Source organism: Panthera onca, chromosome D3 (assembly GCF_046562875.1).
Source record: "Panthera onca isolate mPanOnc1 chromosome D3, mPanOnc1 haplotype 2, whole genome shotgun sequence".
Classification (NCBI taxonomy): domain Eukaryota; kingdom Metazoa; phylum Chordata; class Mammalia; order Carnivora; family Felidae; genus Panthera; species Panthera onca.
This window is the reverse complement of record NC_138350.1, coordinates 38,865,965-38,891,124: the sequence shown is the minus strand read 5'-3', so window position 1 is coordinate 38,891,124 and position 25,160 is coordinate 38,865,965. Positions and strand designations below refer to the sequence as shown.

The window sequence follows — 25,160 nt, the reverse complement described above, 5'->3', positions numbered from 1 at the left end:
ATAACACCTCATTTCCTTCTCTACCAGAAATCTATCAGAGAACAGTCCTTCAATAATCCCTTTCCACGGATCCTTTTTTTTATAGCTGTTAATCATCCTAATACTGTCAAAGAAGTATTCATTATGCTTATTGTTTATAGTCTGTTTCCTCCCACTTGATTGTAAATTCCTCAAGGGCATGTCTCTTTTGTCCTTGTTGTTCAAGACTGAATTCAAAGCACCTAGAATAATGCCTGGCATATACTAAGTTTTCAATAAATTGTTGTTGGTTAAATGAGTGAATGGACGAATTGGTAATTCCCACCATCCCATAGTGGGCATCTTCAGGATCCCACCATCCCATAGTGGGCATCTTCAGGATCTTCAGTGGAAGATCTTCAGGATCTTCAGGATGCAGAGAAAAAAAATCTAGCAAAAATGACCTAAGTACAAAGAAATACAGTTCTACCTATCACTCCTCACCCACTGACATCTGACTTATCAGTAACATACATTTCTTGCTCTATACTAGAGTTTTCTTCCTCATTCAAACTTAAGTAGAGAAGTAGCTTATGTAAACGTAGACGTGTAACAATTATGAGTGTCAATGAGTAAGAACTTTAGGTTCCGTCATCCCCTCAATGGATTCCGGTCCTGGATCAATGGAAACCATAGCTCTGTGAGTACGGCTGGAGTATCATCCAGTATCTGACCAGCAGCAGAAGCCGGGAGCCCCTAACTCCACGGTAGAAGGAGTAATATGTGTTCCCGGTCCAAATGTACAATTCCTGTTTTTCATAGATATAAAGTCCTGACTTTTAGATAGATACGGTATTCATTAGAGTAATAGTGTTTGTAGAAAATGGGTTAAAAATACTCTAGAAATTTAATCTTAGAGGGGCGCCTGGGTGGCGCAGTCGGTTAAGCGTCCGACTTCAGCCAGGTCACGATCTCGCGGTCCGTGAGTTCGAGCCCCGCGTCAGGCTCTGGGCTGATGGCTCGGAGCCTGGAGCCTGTTTCCGATTCTGTGTCTCCCTCTCTCTCTGCCCCTCCCCCGTTCATGCTCTGTCTCTCTCTGTCCCGAAAATAAATAAAAAATGTTGAAAAAAAAAAAAAAGAAAAAGAAAAAAAAAAAGAAATTTAATCTTAGAAACCAGCCACCGCCCATATAGCACAATTTCTATGGGATAATCCGGTTCGATGTCCACAAAGATTCATCTTATAAGCACATCTTTAGAACACGCCTTATCTGTCAATTAGTATTGCCAACATTTAAACTGCATTTAATGTGACTTTATCATCTCTCTAGGGAGCATCTCAAGACACTTCCTGTGTGCCGGCATTTCTACTCAAAAGGAATTCCTGAAAGAATTCCTTGAGAAAAAGTATTTCCCTTGAGAAAAAGTGTTTTGCATGATGTTCTATGGGGTTTTAAACCTAAATCACAAGATAAGAAATACTGCGTTACCGTAATGGATTAAAAAATTTTTAAACCCAAATAACGTAGATACAACTGCCCAGAAACATGTCCTTTAATGAAACAAACAAACAAACAGAATTCTTCCACCTGATCAATTATTGAAGTTCTCATTCTGATTTGTACTGGTTTTCATCCACTAAGCCCTTTCCAGGAGAAACTGTGGGCTGACTGAACACACACTGACAGGGAGGCAGAAGATACACCCCACGGAGCAGGGAAGGTGGGCGCAATCCGAACACATGCGCGCCCCACCCGCCAATGTACAACTACTCGGGGCTCACCGTGACCTCACGGAGATGCTCCTCTGTAAGGAGCCAGCAAAGCTTCCTTTTTCTGGGTTAGCCTTTGGATTTTTTTCCCTGTCCTACAGTCAGTACGTACTTTGGTCAGAGTAAATTAAAATTCACATTTTGGATGCTGCTTGAAATGCACTGAATTGTTTCACAACTGAATTGTCACACACTTCCTCTGCCTTGGGAAGAAGGGTGTCATTTTGATGTTTTTTTGTCATCTCCTCGCAGCATCAGACAAGGCTGGGCTGTCGGGGCTGGGGGCTTCTTTCCCTATAGATATTTATGTAGCATATGGAGCATACAAGGCAATACTGAAAGTTGTATCCTATAAGTGACTTGTCTGTCACCGGTGACACACAATAAAGGACTATGAGATAAGTTCTAGGAATTTTCTACAAGAGAAGAACTATTTCATGAGTACACAAGTTTTTTGTTTGTTTGTTTGTTTGTTTTTTAATTCTTGGTGCTACTTTGACATAAAAAGGTTGGTTGGCAGTAGCTCTTACAGATAAAATATATCATTAATAACAACATTTATTAAGTGCTCACCATGAGCCCACCATTGAGCCAGATACTTTGCATAGGTTGGCTCATTTACTCCTTTCAAAAATTCCAAAATGTAAATTTAATTATCCTCATTTCTCAGATGAGAAAACTGGGCTCAGAAAAATTAATTAACTTGCCCAAAGTCGTCTAGCTAGTTAGATGACTCAGGATAGTAGAATCAGGACGGGAGTTGGGGGAACACCCCTATCTGGAACACAGAAACAGCGGCTAACATCATGCGTCTACTGATCACCTTCCAGCAATAATTCCCTAGTCAACATCTCAAATTTCGTTATTTCCTAAAACTCAGTTTTGTTTTGTTTCTTAATGTTTATTTTTGAGAGAGAGAGAAAGAGAGAGAGGGCGCATGCACGCGCACAAGTGGGGGAGGGGCAGAGAGAGAGGGAGACACAGAATCCAAAGCAGGCTCAGGGCTCTGAACTGTCAGCGCAGAGCCCGACGTGGGGCTTGAACCCATGAACCATGAGATCATGACCTGAGCTGAAGTCAGACGCTTAACCCACTGAGCCACCCAGGCACCCCCCCCCCCAAAAGAACCCCTCAGTTTTAATGTTTTCCAAGTTGCCAATGGGACATGTCCAATATTTGTCTCAAAAATCAACACAAACAGGGGCACGTAGGTGGCTCAGTTGGTTGAGCATTTGACTCTTGATTTTGGCTCAGCTCATGATTCTGGAGTTGTGGGATCAAGCCCCTGTCATGCTTATCAAGAAGCCTGCTTGGGATTCTCTCCCTCTCTGCTCTGCCCCTCTCTCCTGCTCACAGGCTCTCTAACTCCAAAAAACAAAAACGAAAACAAACAACAACAACAAAAACCATACACACATACACACATGCACACACACACACAAAACAGAGCTCAGTTCACTAAGAATGAGCTTCTTATCCCAAATCCTTATATGTTCCGGCAATTCACTAATCCCAGGGTCCTCACACTCTAAATTTCCACTCAGCTGATGTCATCTCCACAAGCTGATTACCAATCTTCAAGAAAGCAACCATAACCCATTGAAAACCCACTCTTCTGGCTCTTGTTCTTAGGCGTTAGAGAGATACAAAGCTACCTACGCAAACACGCCCCTTAAAGGAGCTTAAAATCTGGGAGTATTCACACAAAAGGTTTAAAATGTAAACGGTAAATGATCCAGAAAAATGCAACTCGAATTCAGAAGACGGTTTACCCTGGGCTAGAGTTATAAAATGCTTCATGTGGGGCGCCTGGGTGGCTCCGTCAGTTAAGTACCTGACTCTTCATTTTGGCTCAGGTCATGATCTCACAGTTTGTGGGTTCAAGCCCTGCAACAGGCTCTGCGTTGACAGCATGGGGCCTGCTTGGGATTCTCTGTCTCTCCTAGTATCTCTCTGCCCCTTCCCCCTCTGAAAATAAATAAATAATTCCAAATAAAATAAAATAAATAAAATAAAATAAAATAAATGATAAAATAAAATAATAAAACATTTCATGTGAGAGGTGAGATTTGACCAGCCTTCCAGGATAGAGGGCTTTGAAACAACCATCTTAAAAGAAATCCCTGCCTGTGGTAAAACATTCAAACTATCTAGAAGGACATGAAAGGGGAAAGAATCCTTGACTTTCCTTGTCCTAGCCCTAGGAGAATCTGTCAAGTAGACAGAATTCAAAATACATGAAAAGAAATAAAGAGGAGAGAATGGCCAGAATGGCCCAGTCATGACAAGTAGGGATGGCTATAGCAGAAAGGAGGTTCCATGTAAGGGGCTGGTTAAGAAACGGAGCTAAGCAATGAAGGGAGCCCGCTGTGTGTCTGGCATTCATCCCACCCATGTGTCTGACAGCCAACTGTGGTCCTGGTTTGTGCTCAGATCTACGGGATGCAGGCAAGTGCAAAGGGACGTGACTGCCGTCCTCGTGGTCTCAAGGACAAAGTCTGAGGAGCCTCACAAAGACTTTGACTGTTCTTTGAAAAGTCAGCCCAGATCCAGGTGTAATCAGAAGGAGACCCTGCAGACAAGAAGTGCCATTAGGAGACTTCTGTGTATCCCACGCATAAAATGATGAAGCCCTAAAGTCAAGCAGCATCCGCAGAATTCACACAACACAACTACTCCAAACTTTGGTTTCATCAGGAAGAAATTAAGACCAAAAAGAAGTCATATGTCTTGCCCAAATTTGTAACATAATAAAAGGCTTTATAAAATGACCACTGAGGGGCACCTGGGTGGCTCAGTTGGTTGAGCCTCCGACTTCGGCTCAGGTCATGATCTCACTGTTGGTGAGTTCGAGCCCCACGACGGGCTCTGTGCTGACAGCTCAGAGCCTGGAGCCTGCTTCGGATCCTCTGTCCCTCTCTCTCTGCCCCTCCCCAGTTTGCTCTCTCTCTCTCTCAAAAAATAAATAAAATAAATTAAAAAATCTTTAAAAAACATAAAATAACAAAAATAAAATGACCATTGATAAGAAAGTCTTAAAGAACTAAACGAGAAAATAAAACTTTAACAGTTTATAAGATATGAAAGGATGATGCCTTTATCACTTCAGAATTGGAAAAGATTTCTTAAACAAGATATCTTATCTATACCATAAACAATAAAAAACGCATCGATTTTAAATTTTAAAAAGATTTTTTGGGGCGTCTGGGTGGCTCAGTTGGTTAAGCGTCCAACTCTTGATTTCAGCTCAGGTCATGATCTCACGGTTTGTGAGATCGAGCCCCTCGTCGGGCTCCATGCTGACAGCATAGAGCCTGCTTGGGATTCTCTCCCTCTCTCTCTGTCCCTCTCTCTCTCTCAAAATAAATATTTTTTTTTAACATTTATTTATTTTTGAGAGCCAGAGCATGAGCAGGGGAGGTGCAGAATGAGAGAGGGACACAGAATCTGCAGCAGGCTCCAGGCTCTGAGCTGTCAGCAAAGAGCCCGAAGCAGGGCTCGAACTCACAGACCGCGAGACCATGACCTGAACCGAAGTCAGACGCTTAACTCACTGAGCCACTCAGGTGCCCCGACTTTCAAAATGAATAAATAAACAATTTGTTTTAAATAAAAAATAAATAACTAATTAAAAGATGATTTTCAAGGGCCAACAGACAGATGATAAGATGCTCAACCTGACTTATTTGGGAAATGCAAATCGAAACCGCACGGGGAGATATCGCCTCCCACCTGTCAGAACGCTAAAATCAAGAAGATAAGAAACAACAAGTGTTGGCAAGAATGTGGATAAAAAGGAACCCCCAGGCACTGTTGGTGGGCATGCGAACTGGTGCAGCTTCCGTGAGAAACAGTATGGAGAGTCCTTTATTTTTTTTTATTTATTTTTTTTTTTCCCAACGTTTTTTATTTATTTTTGGGACAGAGAGAGACAGAGCATGAACGGGGGAGGGGCAGAGAGAGAGGGAGACACAGAATCGGAAACAGGCTCCAGGCTCCGAGCCATCAGCCCAGAGCCTGACGCGGGGCTCGAACTCACGGACCGTGAGATCGTGACCTGGCTGAAGTCGGACGCTTAACCGACTGCGCCACCCAGGCGCCCCTGGAGAGTCCTTTAAAGATCAAAAATAGAATTACCATATGATCCAGCAATTGCACTGCTGGGTACTTATCCCAAAGAATACAAAAACACTAATTTGAAAGGCAATATGCACCCCTATGTTTATTGCAGCATTATTTACAACAGCCAAGGTATGGAAGCAAGCCAAGCGTCCATCCATAGATAATGGATAAAGATGTGGCATATATACACAGTGAAATACTAGCCATAAAAAAAAAAAACAAAGAGTGAAACATTGTCATTTGCAACAACATGGATGGACCAAGAGGGTATAACGTTAAGTGAAGTAAGTCAGTCAGAGAAAGACAAATACCACATGGTTTCACTCATATGTGGAATTTAAGAAACAGAACAAAGGAAAAGAGAGCAAACAATCAGACTCCTAATTATGGAGAAATGGTGATGCCAAAGGAGAGGGAGGGGGGGAGGTGGATGAAATAGGTGAAGGGCACTTAGAGTACACTTATCATGGTGAGGACTGAGTAATGTATCGAATTGTTGAATCGCTATATCGCACATGTTAAATTAATAGAACATGGTTAGTTACACTGGAATTTAACATAAAATAAAATAATCTTTTCGCCCAAAGACATCATAAAAATGAAAAGACAAGCCACCAGTGGGGAGAAGATTGCTGAAATGCCGATAACAGAAAAACTCTGGTATTCAGAATATATAAATAACTCTTACAAATCAATAACCTCTTTTTTAAAGCTGTGGGATAATGGACAGCATGTATGAATAAGCATTCCGAAGAGATCTGAATGGTAATCAACAGAGGAAAGAAATAGTCAACATTACTAACAGTCGGTCAGGAAGCAACACGTTTAAACTACAAGGAGCCATCATTTCACATTCATAATCCTGGCAAAAAATAAAATGGATCACCAAATACTGGCAAAGATATGAGGGAAAGGGGGCTCTTCTAGATTGCCGATGGGAGTATAAAGAGTTAAATACTTTTTTGGTAATTTGGCATCCACTAAAGGTGAGGGCACAAATCCCACCCTTCCATAATTCCACTCCTAAGGAGATATGCTAAGGAAAGTCTCCTTTGTTAGCACAAGACATGTTTATATATGAATGTTCACGGCAGCCTTGTTGGAAAATACCCTGACTGCCCACTGACAGAAGACTGATACATTAAACATGATATATTATGCAACGGAATACCACACTGCAGTAGAAATGACTAAATAGGATCTACATATATCCACAAAACACTAATCCATTAAAGTAAGGTGAAAAAGACTACAGAGCAATTTACTATTTATATAGTTTACAAACAGCAAAGCGAGACTATATTGCTAAAATACACACATACATAGCAAAGCATAAGGAAATGCATGCGAATGATAAACACAAAAATTCCGTACAGGCATATGCTGTTTTATTGCACTTCACTTATCGCATTTTTTTTTTTACAAATTGAAGGTCTGTGGCAACCCTGCGTTACGCAAATCTTTGGGCACCATTTTTCCAACGACATTTGCTCACTTCAGGTCTCTGTGTCCCATTTTGGTAATTCTCGCCATATTTCAACCATTTCATTATTATTATATTTGTTATGGTGATCCGTGATCAGTGATCTGTGCCATCACTTTGTAATTGTTCCGGGGCACCATGAACCATACACATACAAGATGATGAACTTGATCCATCAACATCGTGTGTTCTGATTCCTCCACCAACCAGCCAATCCCTGTCTCTCTCCTTGGACTTTCCTATTCCCTGAGACACAACAATATTGAAATTAGGAAAGTTAACAACCTTACAACCACCTCTAAGCTTTCAAGTGAAAGGAGGCAGTCAATCAATGTGGCAAACTTCATTGTCTTCTTTTTAAAAACAATATTTTTAATGTTAACTTATTTTTGAGGGAGGGAGAGAGAGCGAGCGGGGTAGGGGCAGAGAGAGAAGGAGACAGAGGATCTGAAGCAGGCTCTGAGCTGATAGCACAGAGCTGGATGCGGGGCTCGAACCCATGAACCATGGGATCCTGACCTGAGCCAAAGTCAGATGCTCAACCTGAGCCACCCAGGCCCCCTCATCGCTGTCTTCTTTTAAGAAATTGCCACAGCCACCCCAACCTTCCTGATGAGTCATCAGCCCCAACATCAAGGCAAAACCCTTCACCAGCAAAAACATTACAACTTGCTGGACGCTCAGAATATAGTTAGTATTTTTTTACTAATAAAGTATTTTTTTTATTTAGGTGTGCATATATGTGTCTATTTTAGAAATAATTCTATGGCACACTTCATAGACTACAGCATAGTGTAAACATAATTTAATGCAATGGGAAACCAAAAAATTCATTTGACTCGCTTTATTGTGATACTTTATTGTGATAAAGTTCGATCTGGAATCGAACTTGCAGTATCTCGGAGGTACGCCTCTATAGAGAGTACCATTGAGGGGAGAGATGCTTAGAGAAAGAGGACTCTGGGAGTATTAACAGTACGTGTAATGACTTGTTTCACCATCTGGAGGGGGGTGAATACATAGGTGTTTATTTTAATATTTAATTTTTTGGTGTTACTAAAATATTTCACAATAATCTGTAATTAGCAACAAAGAATTGAACAATAGTTTGCAACACAGGTATAGGGTAAAAGAGAAATGAGTCAAATAGTACTTGAAATTTGTTCCGAAATATTTTTCATGTCTTCTTTTCTCCCATGGTTACTTCCTTAGACCTGGTTCCCTTCATTTATGCCCCAATTAATGCAACAGCCTCCTCTCGGTTCTCATCTGGTGGTAGACGGACCTACTTCCATCAGTTTAAGAGGCCAGCCACTTCTCTGTATCACTGTCTCTTCCAAATCCTTCAAGGTTCCTGTCAACTCTAAACATTCTCCATCCTTCTCAATCAAATTCATCTCCAGGTCTAATTCAAATGCATCAGAGGAGCCAGAGCAGAGAACCAACCATCTCCTTGAACCAGGAATACACCAAGTTGGTTTGCATTTCCATGTCTTTGTAAATGTTTTTGCCTTATCTGAAAAGTCATCCCTTCCATTTAACTCTTACCCATCCAGGAAGACAGATCCAATGATCCCGTCCTTTGTTGAGCTTTGTCATTCCTTAAAAGCCCAGGATAAGTATGACTGGTCTCAGACATTTGAGCCCTTAGTTTGATTTTATAACATGTTCTTACTAATTATTTTCTACATGTTAATCTTATCCTCTGGATTAGATTTTAAGCCACCCAAGGATTTGAACAGTGTTTCCACTTCTGTATTCTGCACGCTAATGAGTACACAGGAGATATTCTAATTTTGTTTGCCTGTTTGCCCATATGTGGGGGCTATATCCATGCCAAGATCTACATCGACCATCTACATCCCTTAGGATTCTTATCATCAAAGCAAGATAATTTAAAACATCAATAAAAGAAAAACAGATCTGGAGAAATTATTGTACATCATAGTTTATAGCAACATGAGCCATGTCCGTGTTAAGTCTTACTTTTCCTCATTTAGGGCTGAACAGTGGATCGAGCATCGAAAGCAGGGTGTCACGTGTCAGATTGAGCGTATCCACAAGGGTGGCCCACCTCACCACATCATTCAAGATCTCAGAAGCACAGAGTGGGACGGGATATATTACAAGCCTGGCCAGAAACTAGTATTAAAAAAAAAAAAAATCATGAAACTACTCAGAAGGCTGTGAGTCCACCTAATTTTAAGTGGCAGATTCCAGCATCACCTATGAATGAGAGCCACACCCCACGCAGGTTCTAAGGACATATACAGAAATCAGGCACAAGCAAGAAAGTCGGTTGTAGCCACTTATCTTCTTCCTGCTAGATTGGTCTCTCATCCTTGTGGTCTGATTCAGTCTTTCAATGTCCTTCCATACGCGGCTCCTATACTCACCATTTTCTCTGAGCTTATGGTCTCCTAGGGGGTGGACAGGCACATAAACAGACAATGAAATACAAAACTACGAAATGTGTACCAGATTCCACAGAGACATAGGAGGGAGTGCTCAGTCCTTTGGGGTGGCCAGGAAGAAAAGAGCTAGTGCTACATTTGGAGGGGGGGCACTCAAAGCATAGGCAGGTGGGGGGGTGAAGCTATTCATATGCTTATTTCAAGTAAGAAAGGGGAAGAAGGGTAGGGGATGGGAGGTTTTGTTTTTGTGTTATTTGTTTTGTTTCTTAATCCCTGTCTTACTTCAGGACCTCCCTCAGTTTTCCAGCAGACTGCAGTTTCCCTGGTTGGGAAACCAGCACAAAACTAACCCAGCACACGTTGGCCACGCTGGGATCAGGCCTGTGTCTTCCAGGCGTTATCAGAGTAGAGAATGCAGGATTCAAGATAGCAGGGGGGCCTCTAAAAGCCACATGATACTACCCTCAGGGTTCTGGTCCTTATACAGTTAGAGTACAGATCTGCATCCCCTCATGGGTTTATTAATTCATTCACTTCACTGCTGTTTACTGACCACTTACTGAGTGCCAGCGGCTGTGCTGGGCCCTGCTGACATTTGGTGAAGTGCCGTATTTAGTCCTTGATCCCATGGAATGCACAGTTCAGTGGGGAAGACAGTTGACGGGATAAGCATAGAAGTCAAAGCATCGTTATTTACTGGAAAAGGACCGCGAAAAGAAGAAAAGTATAAAGCGGTAAAGCTGCATTCAACTGGAGAGCCTCACTGATTAAATTAAATTTTCAGCTGAGGTCTAGGAAAGAGGAAATAATGTAAGAAACAGTGTGCCAGGGAGAGTGGGGAAAGGACATCTTATGCTGCTTCACAGAAGCTATAGAACCAAGCGATTCTCTAAATTGCCTAGGGAAGGGCTCACACAATCAACTTCTAAACATGTTACTGCTTCAAGGTCCGGTCCCTCCCCACCCCTACCCCACTCCCACCTCTCCACCCCTTGGGCTCTAACGGAAAAGAATATCCCTGTTTGAAAGACTGAAAGGTTATTCTGCTTCTGGGTTAATGTCTGGGAAAAGAGCTTCCAAGGGAGTGACTACGCATTGCCTTTTTACTAGAGTAGTATGATGAATCATAGCATGGAATAGTTGTTTGCAAAGTCTGAGACAAGATCAAAATGCCATTTGCCTCTGAAACTGCAGCGTGTGTTTTGTAAAGAAATCTCAGTGATATCTAGCAGGGAGATTTCTAGTCCAGAAACAGACTTCCCTCCGAGCTTCCACTGAAATTGAAACTGAGGGAGGAAGGGTCTCCAGAGAAAGGGTGTAATCTTGAGGTCAGAGCAAAGATTAATGCCAGTCCTCCCATCATATACGAATAAACGGTCTCCAGGAGTAGAATGAAAAGGGAAGTTACTCTAGCAGATGTTTTCAAATTAGCCAAAACCGTGTCACAGAGCAAAGCGGCAGAGCTGGAAACATGCCCAGAGAGAGAGAGAGAGACCTCCCCACAAGCTGCCTGAGGGAGCCATTTAAATGTCTCTGAGCCCTCCCGGTGTAGACTGGGAGGGTGCGGACTGGGACACACAAGCTGGGGAGGGAACCGGCCCTAACGGGAACCCTCATTTCCTAATTGCTTATCCAGGGCTTCGATAAGCCCCTGCTCTGATGAATACTAAGAAAATCTGGCAGTTCACACACCGCCACACTACACTCTCCGTGGCTTGCTTTTGTGTCGCTGCTTGCACACCCAACAAAAACATGTGGAGAGAGGATCTAGAAATTGTCAGTGACATCGGGTGAGCAAACTCTGATAAGAGAATATAAACATGAACAGTTTCGTTGTGAGCCAAGATGCACAGCAGATCCAGAACCCTGATCCCTCATCACAACAACCCCAAGGGGGGCAATCACATCCCAGTTTCACTGGTTCTCATCTACCCAAGAAAAGGTCCAAGAATCTGGGCCAGAAATCTACGGCTGGTTGGCCAGAGGGCCTCCTGTGCATGAGCTGGTCTTCCGAAGCGGGATAGCACTTCTTACCTGCAAATCATGAACTCCTACGGGAAGGCGAAAACAATAAACACCAACGTTTAACTCCATAAAGGAAGAGAATAACTAGTTTCTCACCGGTACAGCAGCTGTCTGGCCCCTGCCATTCACTAGAATGAAGAATATAAAATTGATGGGTCAACACAACTCATATGCAATACCAACCTCGTGTGTGTGTACGTGTGTGTGTGTGTGTGTGTGTGTAGTAAATGTACATAAACGCTCGAATGCTTTATGTATTAATGGTATATTATACACGTTTTTAATATTTAATTTTCTATTAAAATTTTTTTTTTGCATAAAACAAATATGTGTTAGAAGAAAAGGAACTGATACTTGGTATGTCAGGCAGTGAGTTATCAGCAGATGTTTAATAGACGAAAGCAAATGACTGTGGTAGAAGAAGGAACATCTCTCTAATTCCTGAAAGACCACACATCTGTGAAAGCCAGGTCCATTGGGCAGTAACAGGAACCAGGCTACAAATTCCCCATGATTTCAAAAGGAGGTAGGGAGGGGCACCTGAGTAGCTCAGTCGCCTCCAACTTCGGTTCAGGTCATGATCTCATGGCTCCTGAGTTCGAGCCCCACATTGGGCTCTGTGCTGACAGCTTAGAGCCTGGAGCCAGCTTCAGATTCTGTGTCTCCCTCTCTCTCTCTACTCCTACCCTGCTCTGTCTGTCTGTCTCTCTCTCAAAAATAAATAAATAAATAAATAAATAAATAAATAAATAAATAACATAAAAAAAATAAAAATAAAAAGGAGGCAGGGAGAAAGTTAAGGGTGGGGGGAATGGGCAGTGAAATGATCCCTTTCTTTGAAAATGGAGAATTACAAGCTCTTAGGATCCTCTGGAAATAAAAGACAGCACAAGACATGGAGTGCTTTTGAAACCCCAAGCATCTCAGCAGCACAAAAATGTTTAGAATGCTAGAAAAAGGGCCTTCTTGTGATTGTGTTTCTGTCTTTTGTGACTGTGCTTCTTTAAAATGAAAAACACATTAAGCGAACAACATACAACATACGCAAGGCATAGATAGTAAATATGAGAGGTAGGGGGTGGGGCGTGTTGAGATTTCTGAAAAGTCTGGGTAGCCTTTCAGCTTTCCTTGGTGCTGCTCCTTTAGCAGGGGGGAAATAATTACCAAGGAAAAAGAGAAAAGAAACAAAAGAACTTACAACAGCATTGTGTCCTTAAATTAGGCAAAGAGAGGCAAGTGTGGTTTCTATAGAGATGAACTCTTCATAAAAATCCTCCAGTTCGATGAATGCTTCCTAAGGAAAACTTCTGTGGGGAACAGAGTTGGTCTGATAAAGCGTGGAGCTAATTGTGGGAATAATCAAGAAGACAGCATCATGGGAGTTGGCGTCTATCATACAAACTTCACTATAAAAACACTCATTTGGATAGCATGTGATGATTCTTTCTCAATTCAAAATATTATATGAAATCGGAATCAGAATGTTGATTTTTTTTTGTTTCCAGAAGTTGCTATACAAAGAATATGGCCCTTGCCTCAATGAAGTTGTAGCTGAAACTATTCTCATGCTACATATCTCTAAATGAGTCATTAGTATGAACTCAGCTTCCCTCCTCCTAGTTTTAATTTTATATAAAAAAAAAATAATGAATCTAGTTGGCTATATGGAATGAAGGCACACATGCCTAACAGAGTTAAAGCAAAATGCATGCAACCCATCTTTCCAAGTTTGATTCAAAGGACGTTTAAGCTTAGAAGGATTTAGAAAGTAGAACACCGCTTAGTTTTAGGCTATTTCTCTATATGGGGTATGCAATATTTTGAGAAGAAGGTCTTGCTTTCCATAATTACTGACATGTTTCATCAAGGCTTTAGTCCTGGCAGAATACAATTTATGTTGGAGGAGAAATTAAAGAAAATTCCCCATAGGGAAAACTCATGTACGTGTTATCTCTCAAAAGCACAACTGCGTATGTGTTATTTGAAGAGTTTTGTCAGAAAATCACTTCACAGCTTTTTAAGGAATCTTTTAACCAGTTCATTTTGCGAACATTTATGTTGCCTATAATATTTGAAATAAGATACTTCACTTGGGAAACAGAATAGAAACCCTAATGGAAACATACAGAGAAATAGAAAGACAGGTATAATTTTTTTAATGTCCTATATTTGCAAATATGCTCAAGTCTTTTCTCATTCAAGTAGCATTTTCTCTTCAGCGAGTCAGTTTTGTTTTGTTTTTCAAAAGCAGTCCTGGGATTTTAGATCTGAAACTTGTAATATTGCAAAGCAGTGTCTTCACCTGCTGCAACTTTAAACTGAAGTGATACATCCAAAGGAAATTAATACCACAGCTGCTGATATCAGAGTCCATGAAATTCTCTATTTCCTCTTTATGCCAGAATATAAATTTTCTGAACTGAGTAATTTTTATGACCTGACCACTTAAATTTCATATATTTTGCATAGATATATGCAACGTGGTTTTATGGCTTTGAATCTCCTTTGTAAACATTTGAGAAAAGAAAACTTATCCTTTTGACATTATGTAAATTGAGACACTTCTAACATTTCTTGCTTCTATGTCATTTCCGTCCAAGTTGGAATAACGACTATTGCTATAGATGCAAAATTACATTGGCCAATAGAAAGTTGCTTCCTGAAACTGAAATTCGGCTATAAATAACATTCAAAAAGCAGTTAGGTCCTCCCTGGTAAAAATAAATTGGCAAGATGTTTGCACTGGGTCCTAAAATCGCTTTCCTAGCTCTAAACATTCCTCATCCCAGTGCCTGACTACAACTCAGATCGATCCTTCACTTTACGAAGCCATTCATGATTCATGAACACCATAAAAGATAAAGATCTGTTCTTAATTGTTACTTTAATTATATGTCTTTCATCTTTGTAATTCCATAACTTCCCATGTTATGCCAAGGGAGGCAGGGAGCATCGATCTCTCAGGAACCCAAGCCAGGCTCACTGTGTCAGGGGTGTACATAGAGTCCTGCCTGGGTCCATAAAAGAAATAACATCTACCCACCCGCGTCCCTGTCCCGGCCCTCTGGCCACTTCATACCCCCTCCCCTCCGCACGCCCCCTCCGGTTTTCAGACAGAAAATTCCGCAGCGCTAGTGGCCCGGAGGAAGGCGAGCCCGGGAGCCGAGGGCGCGAGCCGAGCTCCGGTACAGGCACTCAGTGTCTCGGGGCGCGGGCACCCGAACAGCGGGTCGCCGCTTCCCACGGCTTCCCGGGGGCCACCGGGTGAAGCAGGGACAGCTCGCCTTCCTCGAGGAGCGAGCGCCGCGGCCGGAGTCCTGAATGCAGGGTCTTCATCTCCCAGCGGCCCTCCGAAGGTCCCTCCCGCAGCTGCAGCCGCCCCTCAATGAAAGTGCAATTTGTTATCTCTCCCAGCCCGGAGGAGAAGTCCCGGTTTGGTCTCCGCTCCAGCCCCGCTCATTCAATTCACTGAATACCGCGTCTCAAGGTTGGCCACGCGATTCGCCGGGAACTGGCCTCGGCCGCGGGCGGGGGGCGACTCTACAGTGACCTCCCCCTTGAATCCCGTCCTCTGTGTGTGTGTCTCTCTCTTTCTGTGTCTCGTTCTCCCCCTGCGAGCTTCTGTCTGTCTCTCTTTGTGTCTCTGTTTCTCTGGCTTTCTCTCTTACGCGCGCGCGCGCGCGCGCGCGCACACACACACACACACACACACACACACACACACACACGGGAGGAGGCTCTCTCCACAACCAAAGCCAAAATGTCACCTAAAAACCCAAGTGCAACAACTTGCCTGGCAAACGACCCAGGAGCCTGCCGAGAACTCCCCTGCAGTGAGCAGCCCCCTCCTCCCCTGCAAGGTGCACAGGGGGTTGGGGCGGGGGGAGGTGTGAATTTGGCCGGTGGAGATGACGGGAACTAGTGTTCTCCCCTCCCCCTTCCAGGACCCTGTCGCAATTAGAAATCCGTCCCCTCCCCGGGCCCCAAGAGGGAGTAGCCAGGACCACAAGCCCGGAGAGGGGCGCGCTGGCCCCCGGATTCCCGGGGTCCCCAGGGGGTCCGGGAGTGCGCCCCAGGCGGCGGATGGCGAAGGAGAAGCGGGCCAAGGGAGCCCAGCCCATCGTCCCTCCGCGGGCGAGAGGAGCGGCGACCGCGCGGCGGTCAAGAGACACCCAGCGCGCTGCGATCGCGGTGGTTGGCGGCGGCCCGGGCTCCGGTTGCTGCCGCCACGCGCGCACGCCCCAGCCCCGCAGCGCAGCCCGGCGTTACCTTGCCGCTGCCCGCAGTCCGGCCCTGGATCCCTGCGTCCGTCCGTCGGTCCCACGAGCCTCGGGGGGAGGACGAAAAAGGGTGTCCCCGCGGCCCGGACAGGGTCTCAGCGAGGCGACGGGAAGCAACGGAGAGAGGAGCAGAGGCGGCTGCGACCGCTCCCGCCGATGCTGCCACCGACTTCGCCGGGCCGTAGGTGTCGGAGAGGCCGTGTCCTCGGGATTGCGGCGCCCGGAGCGCAGCGCTCGCCTCTGGCGCGGAGGCTGAGCGCCGGGACGCGGCGAGCTGGGGCGGCGAGGCTGGGCTGGTCACCCGCCCCTGGGTGCATGTTAATACGGTGGGGAGGAGGAGTCCCGCGCTTCCTCCGCCCAACCACCGGAGCCGGCGGGCGGGCGGCGGCCGCGGCCCGGAGCCAGCCGCTCCCACCCGCCCCAGCTACTACGGCGCGGCCACTCGCCCTGGCCCCAGCCCAGGCACGTGCGCCGAGGCCGCGGGGAGGCGCCCGGCCTCTCCCGGAGCGTGCTCTTGGCCTGCGGCCTCTGCCCGCTCAGCCTTCCGGTGGCGAGTGCACTCACACGCACTCAAACCGGACCGACGGGAAAGCCCCGCGTGCCTGGGACGGAACCGAGAGGCGGCCCCCCGTTAGTGGGCGTGCCCCGTCCGTTCCCTGGCGCAGAGTCTCCGGGGAATTGAACCTGCTCTTCTACTCTTGCCAGCCGTTGTCCCTAACCTCGTCTTTTAAAGACAGGGGCTCGGGAGAACTCGTAACAACAGTTCTTTCTCACAGGAGATCAACTTGGCGAAGAGAGGGTTTCCTGCCCTCTCCTCTCCATCCTCGGGGTCCCCACTAGAATTTTTGAAGAAGTAATCGCCAGGGAGGAGACAGGGTAGACTCACAAGAACGGACGTTCAAACCCAGTGCCATTACTTTCACTTACTCCTCGGAACCTCAGTTTCCCTTGTCTACACAAAGATGGCTCTTGGGTGCGTGGGTGGGTGTGGCTTAGGTTACACGATATTTATTCCACCGGTTCTCTCGGTATTAACGAAAAGGAATCCCTTTTCCTCCTGTCCTCCGACCTCAGTAAACTCCCCACTCACTATACCCCGCCATGTGTATTTGGAAGCCAGACCCATTCACAGAGGCCGAGGACCCGGCGTCTAGGGCTCTGCAAATACGAAGAATCCACGTGGCTTCAAAGTAAGACTAGAGAGAGTGTGAATAGGTGAACCGAGACGTGGGTCAGAGAGAAAAGGCAATTAAGTATTTATTGAGCTCCTGCTCTACCCACTTAAGTACACTGTTCTGAATAATAGTTAAAATAATCGTGGTTAATCACCGTCTTCCTGTTTTCCTCTACTCAAAAAAAAAAAAAAAAAAAAAAAAAAGGTGTCTTCGTGGACAATGTCCTTTGTTCCATAGCTTCCAGAGAGAATATTATGCCAAAAAGTATATAATCTTCTTTATGTAATTTTACCCATAAAGTTATAGCATAAGATTTAGCATCTGCTTTGTGTGATATCTAATTATAAATATTAATAGCATATCCTTTTTAAGGAAACACTTCTAAAAATGCAGGGAAGTGAAAAACGGTTTCCATAAAAATATGACTCAGATAAATAATCGCTTTTCCGCAATTTCACTGAGTGATTTTCCATTAAAAAAGAAAAAGAAAAAAAAAAAAAAAAACTTTAAACCACTAAACAGCCAAGGAAATGGAAGTAAACCCTCAGCAGTGTAGTAATATGATCACCAGTGCTTTAACAAGCCTCTAAAAGATATCCCAGCCAGTTCAAGAAGGGTTACAGAGAGGCACCTAATATTTCAAATAACATTCCATGAAAAGGCAAAGTAAAAAAATAAGCCTTCCTAATCTGTAAAAAGCAACTACCTTGCCCTTCCAAACCTGTAAATATGTTTAATCCATAGAATTTTAATGAGGCCATATAAATAAGACTGCCCTAACTCAAATTAGGGGACATTAGTGAATAAAATTACTTGGAGTGGAAAATCAATTTTCTTACAAAATTCATGTGGTAGACTTACCCTAGCAATGATATTATCTATGTCACACTACGATGATGAGGGTTTTCTAACTGTAAGCGACAGAACCCAGTTTGGCTAACTTAAGAACGTAATTTATTGGAAAGACATGGAAACTTCCAGAACTGAAGGGAGGGCTGGAAAGCAGTCTTAGAACCAGGCAGGATTTACGGCAATACTGGAGGCCTAGGAGGCCTGAAAGATAGAAGGGCTTTGGTTTTGTGCTACACGGTCAACGTGGATAAATGCCAACTGTTTCTTCTGACCTCACATTACTGGATCAAGAGTCAAGTCACAGGGGAGAGCATTTGACGGGCCAAACTTCAGTCAGGCTGTGCCAGCACAGGGAGAGAAACCATTTGATTCTTTGACTTCCAGAATGGAAGGCAGGTACCTGGATGTATCACCTTTCCATAATGATCTGTGACTGGCAAGTGTAAAACAAGTTCAGGGAGCTGTTAAGAAGGAGAATTTGAGGGGCGCCTGGGTGGCTCAGTCGGTTAAGCGTCCGACTTCGGCTCAGGTCACGATCTCACGGTTTGTGAGTTCGAGCCCCGCATCAGGCTCTGGGCTGATGGCTCAGAGCCTGGAGCCTGCTTCCGACTCTGTGTCTCCCTCTCTCTCTGCCCCTCCCCCATTCATGCTCTGTCTCTCTCTGTCTCAAAAATAAATAAACATTAAAAAAAAAAAAAAAAGAAGGAGAATTTGATACCGAGGTGAAAAAGAAAAAGAACAATGCCTATTATGTTGGCTGGCTACGAAATTCACATAATTCCTAGAATTGAATGCCAGTCTGCTAACATCTTAATTTTAGCCCGGTTAAATTGATTTCAGACTTCTGATCTCCAGAACTGTAAAATAATAAATGCATGTTGCTTTAAGCCACCAAGGTTCTAGTAATTAGTAAGGGCAGCCATAGGAGACTAATATAGACAGCACCCTCTCCAAACCATTCTGTTGGTAGCAGGAAGCATGTGAGCCCTTACTATAGAAGAAATACAGAAAGGTATAGCTACTTTTGGAGTAGATAACGTAAAGGAGGCTACGTCAGCAATACATTGGTAAGAACAGAAAATCGGAGACCACGGTCAGATAGCGTTACTATCAGAAGTTTCCATGTTCTGGTCAAATCAAAATGGAGGCATTCCTCCTAGACCACAACGTGGTCAAACAAGTAAAATTCCATTAAGGTGAAGTAGAATTGTTAAAGAAGAAAGAACTGGAAGGGAACCTGAACGGTCAGTGTGAAAGCCATACAAGTTTCTTCTGCCTTAATAAAGCATTCCCATTCATTCTCATGGTTTTAAGTGACATTTACATGGTGATCTCAGATCTGTAGCTTCAGCCTTGACCTCTCAGCTCAGTTTTATGTTTGTGAATCCAAAGACAAAACCACTTGAACCCTCCACTGGTAGCCCAAACTCAACAGGTCCAAAGTAAACTCATCACTTTCTGTCCTTCCTCTCCATTCAAATTTTATTTCTTTTCCTATTATGCCATAGGGGTTCATGACACTATCACCCACCGAGTCACTAAATGTCAGAAACCTGCAAGTTACGCTGGTCTTCCTCACATACCACCTTTCATCCATCACCAAACACTCCTTGCTTCTCTTACCATCTGAATTTATCTTGAATCCTTCCTATATTTATTTCCATTTCTCTTACACATCCCCATCAGGCTTGGTCATATCACCTCTGGGTTATTATCCTCCCAATTTCTTTTCTCACCTCCCAACTTACCATCTTTCCTGCTCTTCATTGCAATAAAATCGGTCTTCTAAAAATTGAATTCCAACCATGCTACTCCAGTGTAGCTCCTTACAGTATAGCTCCTTACAAAGTTAAAAAAAGTAGCTCCTTATAATGGCATACAAGGCTCTCCATAAACTTGCTTTTGTCTATTTCTTCAGCCTTTACTCCCATGATTTACACATTATGCTTCAGTAAATCGGACTCATTCATGTAACACACTGTGGAATATATTTGTAATTTTCTCATCCTGTACTGTGTTGAACACCCTCTCTCTTCTTTGCTTTGGTGGGCTATATCTATTTCTTCTTGAAGCCTTGCATCAGTGTACCTCATGCCTGAATCATTAGGTGGGATGAATTGTTGTCGATGTTCACAGCACCTACTACTATGATCTTGGTTTTTGCCACATTATATAAAAAGTTTCAGGTTATCTGCATTGTATTTTTGAGACTGTAGTTATCACTATTTGGATCTCCTCACCTAGCACAATAAATGCCTCTCGGTAGAAAATCAATACATATTTGTGGGAGTGAATTAACCTGAATTGCTTTGAGAATGTTTTGTGATGTCAGTATGTATCTTCATATAATTTAGTAGAAGCAGTGATATAATATAACCTGTAGCCAACTTTCAAAACCCATCACTCATCAAATTTAAGAAAATGGAAAACTTTCCTTTTCTTGCTAAACAACACAAAATATTGAGGAGAGACATAGGAAGACATCGTGTCTATTTTTCTTAATACAATGAAATAAAACAATCTTGTTATTCTCAAATGCTTTTCAATGAACATTTTTGCATTATGTTTACCATTTTTATTGAGGATATAAATGCTGGAATACAACTTATTTATTTTATTTTTTATTTTTTTTTAAAGTTTCTTTTGATTCTTAATTTTGAGAGAGAGACTGCAAGGGGGGCAGGGCAGAGAGAGAGAATCCCAAGCAGGCTCCGTGCCAGCAGCATGGAGCCCAACGCTGGGCTCCAACCCATGAGCTGTGAGATCATGACCCGATCCAAAACCAAGAGTCAGACCCTTAGCTGACTGAGCCACCCAGGCACCCCTGAATACAATGTATTTAGCGTGTTCCTTTAACCTTCTATTATATACACGGTCATTTTTGTTCACAAATTAATCTGTGTGCACTATCTCTTTTTCTTGTCACCTACGCCTCAAGCACACCCCTGTCACCCATTGCAATATGGTGCGAGCACTGTGCACTGCAATGTGGCTCTGTTCCGATAAAGGTGGCCTTGTTTGCCCAACAAAGGACCCCCTGCAGTTCCTTTTCCTTTATCTCTAATTACAATGTTATGCTGTGAATAGCTGACTTTTCAGATTTCCCACTAGAAACTTCCATTACTTTACTGTTGCCTGATTTTCCTTCTAGCTCTCTGCCCCTAAGTTTTCTTACTGTTTCTCCTAAGCTGTGGTTGTCATGCCCCAAGAAGGTAGCTGAGGTCATTGGCAAGAGTGAAATCTCTGAAGAGAAATGGCCCTCAGTGAAAGCCCAGAGTATCTCTGTAATAGCCACTGGTGAAGGCAGAAAAGCTCAACATTACAGTGGAACGAAACCCAGGAGAGCAGGGCCGTGAAAGCAGAAGTTCCATGGAAACCAAAGGATTAAAGAATTTTAGGAGCTAGGACTGCTTGATGCTGAGTTTCAAACGAGTGTTTCTACACACATAACATGTCCACCTTCAAGAGATGTATGGATCTCACAAATTCTGTAGATACAAACCAAATGGGCCTTCTTCCATCCAGCGTTAGCACTTTTCCACACAATCTTCCCACTGATGATCCCTTTCACCATGTACCCAGATACCGAAGCCAGAAATATAGAAGGCATTCTGAGATTCTTCCTCCCACCTTATCCACTACATCTAATTAGTCATCAAGTTTTATCAAATCCCTAAAACAATAAGCTATCTATTTCACCACACTGCTTAAAAATTTTTAGTACATTCTCATTGCCTTCAAGATAAAATCTTAAACTTTAAGTAGGGCATGCGAAGCCCTTCATAATCTGATTCTGCATTAAATTGTCAAAATAATTCATTTGAGGGGCGCCTGGGTGGCTTAGTCAGTTAAGCCTCTGACTCTTGATTTCAGCTTCAGCCCCGAGATAGGCTCTGTGCCGACAGTGTGGAGCCTGCTTGGGATTCTCTCCCTCCCTCTTGCTCTGTTCCTACCCCACTTGTGCTTTCTCTCTCTCAGAATAAATAAATAAATTTAAAAAAATAATAATTCATTTGAGTAGGGTGATTTTCATATCCTGGATTCATTTTTTAAAATAATTTTAACAGGTTCGAAATAACAACTCATAGTTAAAAATAAATATAAATTAATCTTAAAACAATAAATATAAAAAAGAGCATATGTTTCTCCATATATACTAGGGGCTGCTGACAGTACGTGATGCTGGGCCAACTATATAGCAGCGTAGTAGTAAAAAGGAGAAAAAGAATTAGAATGCCCTGATCACCAAAATAAATGAATATATTATTGTATACATTTTGAGAAAAAAAACTCCAGAGATTTTTTGGTCTAGAAGTATTATATTTAAAAATTCCTTTTAAAACAATCCCGTTTACAATGGCATCAAAAAGAGTAAATTATTTAGGAATACATTTACCCAAAAAGTTGAAAGATCCATACACTGAAAACTATAAAACTTTGATGAAAAAAATTGAGTGAAAAACAAGTAAAGGAAAGCTATTCCATGCTTATGGATTGGAAAAGTTAATATTGTTAAAATGTCCATAGTGCTCCAATCAGTCTACATATTCAATGTGATGCCTACCAAATAGCATTTTTCCCAGAAATAGAGAAAACAATTCTAAAATTCATACGGAAGCACCAAAGACCCTAAATAGCCAAAAACAATCTTGAGAAAGAACAAAGCTGGAGGCATCATACTTCCTGATTTCGCACCATATTACAAAGCTCCAGTAATCAAAAAAGTATGGTACTGTCATAAAAAACAGACATATGGGCCAGTGGAACAGAATTGAGAGCCCAGAAGGAAACCCACACATTTAATGCAAACTGATCTTTGGCCAAGGTGCTGATAAGTGCATAGTGAGGAAAGGACAGCCTCTTCAAGGAACAGTGCTAGGAAAACTGGACAGCCACATGGAAACTGTTTCCACACGAAACTGGACCACCATCACACCACACAAAAAAGTCAATTCAAAAGGGATTAAAGACTTGAACGTGAAGACCTGAAACTGTAAAACTTCTGGAAGAAAACATAGGGGGTAAGCTGATGACATTGGTCTTAGCAGTGATTTTTTTGGATTTGACACCAAAAGCCAAGGTGACAAAAGTGAAAAAAATAAACGAGATGACATCACACTAACAGGCTTCCATGCAGCAAAGGAAACTGTCAACAAGATGAAAAGACAACCTACAGAATAGGAGCAAATATTTGCAAACCACGTATCCAATAAGGGGTTAACATCCAACACATACAAGGAATTCATATGGACATGGAGAAAAGGAATCCCTTTTACACTGTTGGTGGAGAGGTACATTGGTACAACTACCATGGAAAATAGTATGGAGGATCCTCAAGAAATAAAAAAACAGAAAATAAAGCATAGATTGGAAGAGTCAACCAAGACGGTGACATGGGAGGCTCCTGAGCCCCGCTCTGCTCCCCAGATGCCCTGAATGTACAGCTACACACAGAGCCATTTTCTCTGCCAGCAACCAGCTGAATGATTCCTATACACAGGATGAATGAGAAGACCCACATCAAAATGGGTAGGAAAGGCTACTCTTGCAATAGACCCCACCCCTGGCACAGCAGCACAACATCAAGAGGGAACCCCCCCTCCTCCCAGCTTCTCCCTGCAGAATGAAGGGCTGGACCTCGTATCTAGCACTCTACTTTTTTTTAATGTTTTATTTATTTTTGAGAGAGAGAGAGAGAGAGAGAGAGAGCATGAGCTGGGGAGGGGCAGAGAGAGAGGGAGACACAGATTCTGAAGCAGGCTCTAGGCTTTGAGCTGTCAGCACAGAACCTGACGTGGGGCTCGAACTTGTTTACTGAAAGATCATGCGCTTAACCGGAAGCTTAACCGACTGAGCCACCCAGGCGCCCCACCTAGCACTCCAATTTTTAACACAGCCATCAGAGGGAGGGCTCCCAAAATACCTAGCTCTGAATGCCAGTGGGATTACGTCCAAGAGATTCACAAAACTACAGCAAACAAACATACAATTCTTATGGGCACGAGCACTCACTTGCCCTATACCCACGAGGGCTCAGCACAAAGAGCAGGCAAAATCTCCCATTTTCCAGTCTTTCCTTTAAAGGGGTTTCCCTGCATACTTTAAAACCTGCTGTCTGATGGTCAGGCTTTTAATGTAGCAGACACTGGGGCTGGCTGTGATTTTCCTCAGAGACCAGAGAAGCTGGCCACTACTCTCCCACCTCCTCCCTCCAGCCCACTCCAATAATAACACCAAGATGCCAGTGTCTCTCTGGAAGGGTTTTGTATACATATCTGTGACCCCAGCTTTTGCAGCTGCTACCCAAGATGGGCCTTCGATTTCCTGGTCCTAATAGTCAATGGGGCTTATATTCATGAGTCCCACAGGACCGTAGCAAACAAAGGAATGTTCTTGACAAGCACAGCAAACCCCTCTGTTGGCTATATGCCCGGGCCCAGCACAGAGGGAGCAGGCAAAAATACCCATCTCATAGTTTCGCATATGCTATACTTACCCATATACTATCCCAGCTGCTGCCTAAGGATCCAGCTTCCAATCAACCTGCATCTAGGTGCTGACTGTAATTCTCTCCTTTGGGGCACAGAGGTCTTGGCATATCCTCAACTAATGGGTGCCACCAAGAGCAAAGAAGGAAACTTGCACACTCAGAAAAGTTTGAAAGACAAACTAAGAGCTTGGGCCAGGCTGGTTGCATCATTATTCACAATGGCCAAGGCGTGGAAACAACCTAGATGTACATCCATAAATAAATGGATGAAATGTGGTGTACATATACAAAGAGATATTATCCAGCTTTTAAAAAGGATATCCTGCTATTTGTGATAATATGGACGAAACTGGGGGGCATTAAGCTAAAATAAATAAGCCAGACAAAGACAAGTAACACATGATGGTATCACTTATACGTGGAATCTAAAAAGAACTCAGCTCACGGAAACAGAAAACAGAAAAATAGTTACCAGGAACTGGGGAATGAGGGGAAAATATGACGTCGGTAAAAGGGTACACACTCCCAGTTATAAGACGAATAAGATCTGAGGCTCTAATGTAAAACATGGTGACTCTAATTGGCAACACC

The 25,160-nt window shown here is 43.4% G+C and overlaps 1 protein-coding gene across 4 annotated transcripts in view; it reads right to left on the bottom strand.

Moving 5' to 3' along the window:
* Positions 1-16,587, bottom strand: part of DLGAP1 (DLG associated protein 1) — an 892,830-nt gene extending 876,243 nt beyond the window's left edge. For 2 of the 4 annotated variants that reach the window (XM_060613340.3, XM_060613342.3), the window contains exon 1: positions 16,042-16,585. The gene's annotated coding sequence lies outside the window, so the exon portion shown is untranslated. Of the gene's footprint in view, positions 1-16,041 lie in introns of all 4 variants that reach the window. The other 2 variants (XM_060613343.3, XM_060613345.3) reach the window with 2 other exon arrangements.
* Positions 16,588-25,160: the final 8,573 nt, after the last annotated feature.